The sequence below is a fragment of the Hirundo rustica genome, chromosome 5 (genome assembly GCF_015227805.2).
Source record: "Hirundo rustica isolate bHirRus1 chromosome 5, bHirRus1.pri.v3, whole genome shotgun sequence".
NCBI classification, from domain to species: domain Eukaryota; kingdom Metazoa; phylum Chordata; class Aves; order Passeriformes; family Hirundinidae; genus Hirundo; species Hirundo rustica.
The window spans coordinates 28,786,143-28,794,287 of record NC_053454.1 but is presented as its reverse complement, the minus strand read 5'-3'; the positions used below and the strand labels follow the sequence as shown (position 1 = coordinate 28,794,287).

General features: G+C 37.9%; 1 long non-coding RNA gene across 1 annotated transcript; it reads left to right on the top strand.

The window, feature by feature from the left end:
• The first annotated feature begins 607 nt into the window (after positions 1-607).
• LOC120752513 (uncharacterized) lies at positions 608-5,270 on the top strand. Its single transcript, XR_005700735.1, has 4 exons — positions 608-657; positions 2,378-2,430; positions 2,633-2,829; positions 5,037-5,270. It is a non-coding gene; the product is annotated as an uncharacterized LOC120752513 (long non-coding RNA).
• Positions 5,271-8,145: the final 2,875 nt, after the last annotated feature.

The following is an 8,145-nucleotide window of genomic DNA, read 5'->3' as shown; positions in this document are numbered from 1 at the left end:
ATTTAGAAAAATAAATTTGTATTAATGGATTAAAGTTTCTATGTTACTTCATATTTTTCTTATACTAGGCTTTAATTTTGTGAAAATTATTTTTTTTTTTTCCTAAGATCTTTTACTTTTCTGTTTTAGTAAAATAGGTGCCTTGCTTGGTTGCTTACTTCCAATTTTAAGGGGAATTTTGATAAGCGAAGTGCAGGATAATGTGTAGTGCTAAGTAGTCCTCACTCTGTCATTAACATTTCACTCTCCTAGCTGTTCCTTCTCATACTTCTAGTTTCCAAACTGCAGCAGAACCTAACGCATCATGCACGAAGAGAAACCCCAAAAGAACAGGAGTAGCATGCAGTGATACCTCCCTAGACTCTAAGAATTGTGGCTCCTGAATTTCCTAAACAAAGGTTTTCATATTTATCTTTTGATTTTCTCCACATATATGTCAAGCACATTTTTAACTCATGTATTGCCTCCTTTTCAATGCTTCAGACACTCAGACAGCAGCTTCTGCTTCCAAAGCATTTCATTAACATGTATACAGATGTAGACACTAAGACCTGTGAGTCTGCACAGTTCTATCTTTTATGAACAGCATTTTTTTTCAAAAATCAGTGAGACAAACATTCTGAAGTTTCTGATAAAGCAATAAGGCTGGGTGATTTAGTAGGATTAAATTTCTATTTATTTATTTATTTGCATAATCCTGGGTAAATGGTTGGTATTAAATGAAAGATGTTTGATCTAATGATTGTAGCATATTCAGCTGAGACTGCAATGAACTACTACAAGTAGATGGACAGGGTCTGAGACCATTTAAAACTGAGATAGTTTAATAGGATTGCCACTGAAAGACCTCTTAACACATCTTTTATTAACATCAAAATGTGATTATTTTGACCATTGCAATTTTGGGTCCATTAAGAATGTCATAGAAAAATTATGCTGATGAGGACTGCTTTTTAAGCTCTTGACTTCTCTCTGAGTCAGCTCAGCAGGTTTTTGAGGCTACTGACATTCAATCTTTTGGTCACAGCAGATACTTTTTTTAAGCAACTGAAGAAGGAAAAATGTTTTCAAATCCAGAAGTTTATGAGATTTGTTTTCCTCACTGCAATGATGCATGAGTTAAAAGCCATTAATTCTTCAGCTTTGAAAATAATTTTTCTTAAATCTATGCCCTAGCACCACCAGGCAGTGTGGGCAGCAACCAAGAGCTGTGGCTTCCAGAGCTGCACTGGGGAGAGGGACTCTTCCAATGCCAGAGATTCTGTTCTCCACTTTTCTGGGAAGAGGAGGCCAGAAGGAAAACCAGAAGGAATTCTGGAAATGTGCGTTATTCCTGCTTTGCATTTGGGTCATTGGAATTTTTTTGATCTGATTTACTTCTTTCTCACCTTTGGAGCATTTGGTTTGCAAGCCACCAAAGCATAGTTATTCGTAGAGCATTAGAAACTCAGACTTCTTCAAATTTGAGTTTAAAATCATACATTCTGCCGCTGGGATTCAGCTTGCATCAGGAAACGATGGTGTAGAGCTTCATCACCAAAAGACAGTAAAAACAGTTCTGTGGAGCCTTAAATGTCTAAAGAACTTCTGTGGGGATCCACAGGCAGAATTAGAGATCCTCTGAGCACGAGGTTTAAATATTTTATCATCAGAGCTATTGTTTTATGTAAGGATGATGTGCTCAAAAACTACACAGATGTTGTTTTAATGACAGCTTAAGCAAAAGATTGCTTCCATTCTTCCCATAGTGTGACTGATACCACATCTGGGATAAATTCAGTGCTTTTTCCAAGAGAAATCCTCATAGTTGTTTCCTAATTTCCAGCAAAGGCAGAGTAAGAAGGTAGGTACTGCTCCTAGGAGGCATCAGAAAGCACCAGATGGGGGAAGCATGGAGAGAGGAGAGGCTGGATTTCCACCCATAAACTTAAAGTGGCTGACTGAGCTTGATTATAATTTATATGAGAAGGGGGAGAATATTTATCTTTTTTGCAAAGCTTCTGGAATTATTCTCTTTTTGTGTTGACTTTGGATTTTTTAGAAGACCTTCTTTGGACTTCTGGGGCTGTCTCTGAAACTGCAGGAAAAACAAAAACTGCCCAAAACCATCAAGGCATTACTTTATTCAGGCCAGGATGTGCAACAGAAATCATGCCCGGGTGTGCAGAGAAAATCATTCCATGACACATGACTCCTTACTAGTTTTTTTCATATACTTATACAGTCAAAACCCATAGAAATTCATTGGTTCAATGTTCATTGGTCCCAAGCTGTGCAGTTCCTAGTATTTGGTTTCCTATTAGTTATCGATCTCCTCGCCTTCGATGTTAATTAGGTTCTCATTCTTGGTTCCCTTATGTCTCCTTTCCCAGGCCAGGTTTCTCCACCCATGCCAGGGGTGATGTTTGAAGCTGATGGTCGTTACCTTTTGTGTATCTTCTGTGCTACTCCCAGTCTGTTGAGATCAGCCTTGAATGATGAAACAGTCCTCTGAAAAGGAACTTAAAATTCCTTTCCCCCGGGGCAAAGCTGAACAAAACCCCTGACTAAAGTTACATAGAAAAAAAATTAAACTTGGCATGTTTTCCAAAAGGGCCTCGATGATTTTGTTTTACATTGGTTGGTTTGGGAGTCTTTTTGTAGATCAAAATTCTTCTTTCAAGCTGTTTGACCACTGCCAAGGGCCTCTGGTTTATCACTCTCCATTACAGTGGTTTCTGTTTAACTCGCTGAATGGCAGCCTGATTCCTGGCAGCTACTTTAAATCTGCACGACCAGAAAAGTTGGAAGGACAAGAGGGAGTGAAGAGCCCCATGTGCTTTTTCAGAGGTAAAATCTATTCAAGTTTTATAGATGTTTTACACATGAATGCATCTGGAATATAACTAATTCATCTATTAATATACTTCCGCAACAAACCAAAATGTGCTTATTTTCTACAAGCTATCAGAGCAGTTAGTACTTGTGGTCTATTCTGCAAATTACAGAAAAAAATAACTAAAAGTTTTTACAACCCTACATTTAACATATTTTACATTTTTCTTTTCATACTTTAAATGATAAAAGGTATTTAAATGAAAAACAAGTGTTTAAATAACTTCCATATAGCATTTTATATTTTAAATGAAAGAAAAAAAAAAATCTTTTTTTAAACTACAGAGCCTGCACTCGTGGAAGCTTGTGACACTTTATGATAAAGTCACCTGATCCTTGCATCAGGTCCTTTCATACAAACACCAAGTCTGTGACGCTGCACAAATTCCCAGAGCACTGCTTTGAAAAGAAAAACCCCTTTAGACGAAGCACAGAAGAAATCCTCTGTGCTTTTGCCCAGAACAATGAATTTGAACCCATAATATAGCACATCCCGATGTCTGTTAGCCCTCCTCATCATGACAGTTCCTGTTTGGCCTCAGAAAAGAGCCTGATCATTTTGCTCTTTTGAACCGGTAAGCATAATAGGTATCTAAATATCTATTAAGTACCTATTATGTACCCATTAGGTAGAATAATAGCCTATCTGAATATGGCCTTAATTGCTTCTGTGTAAATGTTCCAGAAATTTGTGTGCTAACAACAGTAAAGACTTCAACTGCTGAAAGAAAACCTATGAGCAAAGTCACAGCTTCTTGATAATGGGCCATTATCCATTAACTGTACTCACATAAAAAGACATCTCTTTTGTAAAATGCCCTTACAATGGGACTGCAGCTGAGAGATGATATTTCCTCTAACAAGTGTTGTCTAATCAAACAGAGGCAGCAATTTGCAAAGGCCAGAAGGGCAGTCCAGAAATTATTCTGAAGGTCCAAAATACAAGTCAGGTGCCGGGAGGATGTCTGTAAAATAAGGTAGGAAAAGGTGATGGGATTCTTTAGACAGGGAAACCCGCAGGAATTGGTCAAGGCAAAGTAAGAGCCTCCTAAAAAAAGCACAGTCTGAAAAAAGCCTGGAGAGGAAATTGAGAAAAGAGTAGCTGAAACATAGGGAAGTGTCCATCTTCAGGCCTTTTCCTGCAAAAGGGACTAGATAGTGTCATTTCTCTGTGTTTTCTCATAACTTGACCTCTTAAGAAAAAGACAAACAAGAGAAAAGTGAAGCCTTTTCACTGGATATGAAGAAAATGCATTTTCTTTTTTATGTGACCAACACTTTTCCAGTCTGAGTCTATCAAGCTCTGTCTTTATAGCATCCAAATTCACTTGCAATATTTTGCATGCAGAAGTTGAACCTTTGTTTCTGTACCAACAGAAGAATGGCAGTCAGAAGACCCCAAGCATGAGCTGAAGGCAAAAGCCAAGGAAACAGAACCTAAATTTTGCATGTTTTCTCCTACACAAAGATGCTGCAGCCTTTCTATATGCGTTTGACATGTACTGTAGGTAAAAGCGGTCCAGAGGTTTCCCTTCTCATCTCAGTTTTATTCTCTCAGTGATATGGGGGGCCAAAGAAAAAGTGCTATTATACATGAGAAACAGAGAAGTTATCACAAGTCCTGTGATATAGTATTCCATGGAGTCTTCATGAATTTCTATTGTTTGGAGTGAACAGGAAGCCATAAGGACATTTGAATGAGATAAAGAACATTAGTTCAGGTGCTAAGGAGTTCTCTGTATCATCATACACGTATTCTCAAGTAGTTTCCTTATCAGGGCAAATCCCAGTGTTTTATATTGGCTAGGAAATTGATTGTTTTCATTTTTCACCTAGGGACTGCAAACAACAAGAAGTAATTAAGCATAAGAGTGGTGTGAGACTGACAAGCAGAACAAGTTATTTTTTGCTTCTGACCATTATCTAATGTGATATTTTTCTCTTACTGAAAAAAAAAAAAAAATTATCTTTAATTAAAAATGCCACCATTTGAATGACTCTTGATGACAGTGAGGTTAAAGGACATAATTTCTGGCAGCTTTAATCAGACAGCCATGAGACCATCTTACAAGAATAATACAGTCAAAATAACAGACTATGTGCTAGTAATGATGATTTAATGTTTGACACTTGTTTGCTTGATTTTGTTTGTGTTTATGCAGGAAGAACTACTACATCTTTTGCTAACGGCATAAATAAATGCATCAACTTCCAGCTCTTGTTCACATGGTAGCTGCAATATAATGGAGCCATTACTGCGTCACACTGCTGCTGCCCAACTCCCGGCATGCAGATTGAACCTATGCCCCAGGTGATTCATCATGTTATAAAGTTTGTTTGTTCTCTGGTCCATGAGCAACACACTGTAATAAAATCTGGCTATAGTTGTCAAAGAAGTTGAAGAGTCCTGTTTTATATCACCCTTAGGCTAGCTAAGTTACAGTGAGCATCAGTGAGAATGCAGAGTTACCTAGTCATCTGAGGGACTGAGAAAAAATTCCTGAAGTACTCAAATGGTTTTCTGAGATTTTTTGATTCAAACATTATTATGTAGAAAGCTCAAAATTAAATTAAAGAAAAAAAATCCTTTCCTCATGTAAAGAAATTTTTCTATTTTGTTAATTTAGGACTGGTGACTTGCACAGCAGTGCATAAGGAACACGCATGGGAGCTTTTCTCTTGACAACATTTCCCTAAGAGGTGAGGAATGACCAGGCAGGTTAGGTAAAGGATGTATTCTATTGAGCCATCAATTCTGTTTGTTTTTTTTTTACTAGGGGAATAAAGTCTAGAAAATACCTTAATGCACATATTTTCATCACCAGGATCTCTTTTATATTAATTTAATCCAGCTGAGGAAAGTTTCAATTAATTTTATGTTGTTTCCATTTTTATTAAAAAAAATAATAACTGTATACCTGCCTGTAGTCTAGCACATCTTACTCCTGACTTTAAAAATAAAGAACTGCAAAACTGAGTATTTTCTTTATTCAACAGCTCATGTAATGAAGTGCTGTACTGAAAATTAATTATACAGAATTGAATGCAGCACAGATATAAAATAATCTATGAATTTATAAAGCTTGTTATCTTTAAGGAATTTTTATCAAAGTTATGAAAAGCCAGACTTACTCTGATTGTTATCTTGTCTTCCTACAAATGTACTACTGTATTTTGTGATAAAAAACTGGTATAGATGCTTTCTGAACAGATTTTATAGGTTAATTTTTTCTCATACGTACTGCTATAGCTCAGACTGAATGAATGATGGGTGAAGCTAGTAAGTAAAGCGGTTGCAGGGAATTCAAGATTTAAAAAAAAAAAAAAAAATAAAATAAAAATTAAGTCTAATTTCTATCAGGCATTTCCTATCCAGATCCTAGGTTGGGTCATGCTGTGAAAGACTGGTCAGAGGCTGACTCATGGAAGTGGAAGCTGAGGGAAGATCTCAAACACAGCAGCAGCGAATACATCATTTTGCATCAATAAGGAAAAAAAAAAAATCAGAATACCACAAACTGAGAGAGGAGAGAGGCTTAAGAGTGCAGTTTGGAAAGGAGACTTAGGAACCCTAAGCAGACCACTCTTTTAAGGTCTCTGTGTTCAGGAAAACAAATCATATACATCGGGTGGTAATGACAATAATGGCTAATAATATCTTAAACCCAAGCAATTCCATCATCTTATTTCTTTGATATCAGCAGATATTTTTTCATTATTTGGGAAAGAGGCCCTAAGGCTTTGTAACTCAGAATCCTAGATTATCTCAGGGAGTTGTTTTTTGGTTTGGGAAAGAGGCCCTAAGGCTTTGTAACTCAGAATCCTAGATTATCTCAGGGAGTTGTTTTTTGGTTTTTTCCACATACAAAACTATGAGAAAAAACAACTGAAACCACTTAATCTCCTAGGAAGACCAAGGTGGCTAGCATTTCCCACTTCTAAGAACCACACAGCTTCTGCTGACTCTGCTTGGTTGTCATTGTTCTGGGCAGTGCTGCAGGACAGTGAGGATACATCCAGCATATGCTGCCACTGCCACTGCTTCCAGGCCTTCCCAGGCCAGGGAATGTCTCCTGCTGCCAACTGTGCTGGGAGCTGGAAGAGTATGAATAGGGAGCATCACCTACAGGTGAAGGGGGAGACAGCATTAATTGCACGATGGGTGTGTTAGCAAGTCTTTGCCTCACTGCCCAGCACTGAGCTGGAGTGGCAGGTTTGGGAGAGTGCAGCTGGGTCTTGGCACAGATCCAGCCAGCCCTGGTTGTGCGCCGAGGAGATGAAGACTGGGAGATATTTTTCTTGAATAAAAGGGAAGGTTTCCATAGAAACTTCTCTTTTATTTTAAACAAATTTAAAAGAGAAATTTAGCAATTTATAAAATCAAGTTTCCAGAGCCCAATTTAAGCTATTCCTTATTGATTGCAATACAAATGAACATAAAAGCCTGCAGCCTGGAACTGACAGCGAGAGACAGGCTTCTGCCAGCTCCCTTGTTCCTTCCATCAGTGCATAACCTCTATTAGTTGATAGTGGCAGTGACACACACTTTCTAGCACCCTCCATTCTATAAAAGGAGCTTTCTTTAGAGCATTTCAACTAAAGGCTCTTTGTTCGTTAATGAAAACACATTTCTTGGACTTAACAGGCAATGCAGGCATCACCCTTTTTCTGAACATCTCTGACTTTAAATGCAGTTATTTACAAACAAGCAGAGCAGATGCAAAGTGGCCATTTCAATGCTACACAACATCTCCTGGAATATCAAAATGCAGCACTGAGGGTCCACACCCCTCTACCAGCTGGAGGTATGGGAGATGGTACGCTGCCTAGTAAGTATCTGCTGCAGTGGAGAGGGTATCCACAGAAAACAATTAAATAAGCATCTTGGACACAGCCACACATATGGTTTATTGCAGCAAAAGCGTACTAAGGTATCCCTTTGATAATCATTAAGTTTTGCACTTACCATTTTAAAGCCAGACCCAATTGCCCTCCTCTTCACAGTTCTTTCAGCAATTTCTTTAATGTTCAACATACAGTACAAATGGAGCCCTTTGAAATATCCTTATTTTCTTAATACAGTGTTGGGCTTTTAATCAGTGTTTACTGCAATGAAAATGATACAACTTTTTTTGTCAGGTATAACCACAAAACATTCCATGTTATTTTAGAGAAGTCTTATATACTAGCAATGCCTTTTGAACTCCAGTAAATGCATTGCTGCCATTCCACACCACCCCATTCAAGTCTGTCACGAATGAGTGGTTTGGC